The sequence below is a fragment of the Arachis stenosperma genome, chromosome 1 (genome assembly GCF_014773155.1).
Source record: "Arachis stenosperma cultivar V10309 chromosome 1, arast.V10309.gnm1.PFL2, whole genome shotgun sequence".
NCBI classification, from domain to species: domain Eukaryota; kingdom Viridiplantae; phylum Streptophyta; class Magnoliopsida; order Fabales; family Fabaceae; genus Arachis; species Arachis stenosperma.
Genome location: NC_080377.1, coordinates 108,293,391 through 108,294,524, shown reverse-complemented (window position 1 = coordinate 108,294,524; position 1,134 = coordinate 108,293,391). Strand labels below are relative to the sequence as shown.

The window sequence follows — 1,134 nt, the reverse complement described above, 5'->3', positions numbered from 1 at the left end:
TTTTGTTAATTCAGTTCAAGTTACTTGTTGAATTTTAATTTCTGCACTCTGTTACTTGCTTTCTTTCTTTATGCCTTTAAATTCAAGCAACTAACTCACTGACCCACTAACTATTTGAATTAATTCCTCAACTGCTCTAACCACACTCTTCCATTAACCAAGAGTATTTCACTTGTTTGTTGCCTGTGCTGTGTTCTTGTATGACAGGTAGGAGAGGAGAGACATCAACTCCTCCATATACCGAACCAGAGAGGACCCTTCATAAACTTAGAAGGGAAGCAAGAGGGAAGAGAGTACTGAGAGAAGAAGAATCTGAAGGAGAATCTGAGGACAATTTTGAGGAAGCTCTAGATCTCAACATGGATAGAGAAGTTCACAACCATGAGAGGGCTGATGGAAATAATGCCATTCCTGAGAGGAGGGTTCTTGGTTCATACATAAACCCAACCTCTGGGAATTGTGGTAGCAGCATTCAGAAACCACCCATTCAAGCCAACAATTTTGAACTCAAACCACAGCTAATATCACTGGTGGAGGATCATTGTTCATTTGGTGGGAGTGCTAATGAAGATCCAAACCAACATCTCACAAAATTCCTGAGAATTTGCAACACTGTGAAGTCCAATGGAGTCCACGAAGATGCCTATAAACTGCTCTTGTTCCCATTTTCACTTAGGGACAAGGCAGCTAAGTGGCTGGAATCATTCCCAAGGGGGAGCCTAACCACCTGGGATGAGGTGGAAAGCAAGTTTCTGGCACGTTTCTACCCCCCACAAAAGGTCAATAGGCTTCGATCTGAGGTTCAGACTTTTAGACAACAAGATGGTGAAACTCTCTACGAGGCATGGGAGAGGTTCAAGGAGTTGACAAGGAAATGCCCACCAGACATGTTCCATGATTGGGTGCAATTGCATATTTTCTATGATGGACTTTCTTATGAATCAAGGAAGGCTGTAGACCATTCATCAGGAGGTTTATTGAACAGGAAGAAGACTGTGGAAGAAGCCATTGAAGTGATTGAGACAGTGGCTGAGAATGAGTACTACTATGCTTCAGAGAGACACAACACTAAGGGAGTCATGGAGCTGAACCATGTTGATACAATTCTAGCCCAAAACAAGGTGTTTGCCAAGC

General features: G+C 42.7%; 1 non-coding gene across 1 annotated transcript; it reads right to left on the bottom strand.

The window, feature by feature from the left end:
- Positions 1 to 785: 785 nt before the first annotated feature.
- Positions 786 to 889, bottom strand: LOC130949734 (small nucleolar RNA R71). Its single transcript, XR_009073450.1, has one exon. It is a non-coding gene; the product is annotated as a small nucleolar RNA R71 (small nucleolar RNA).
- Between the last annotated feature and the right edge of the window lie 245 nt (positions 890 to 1,134).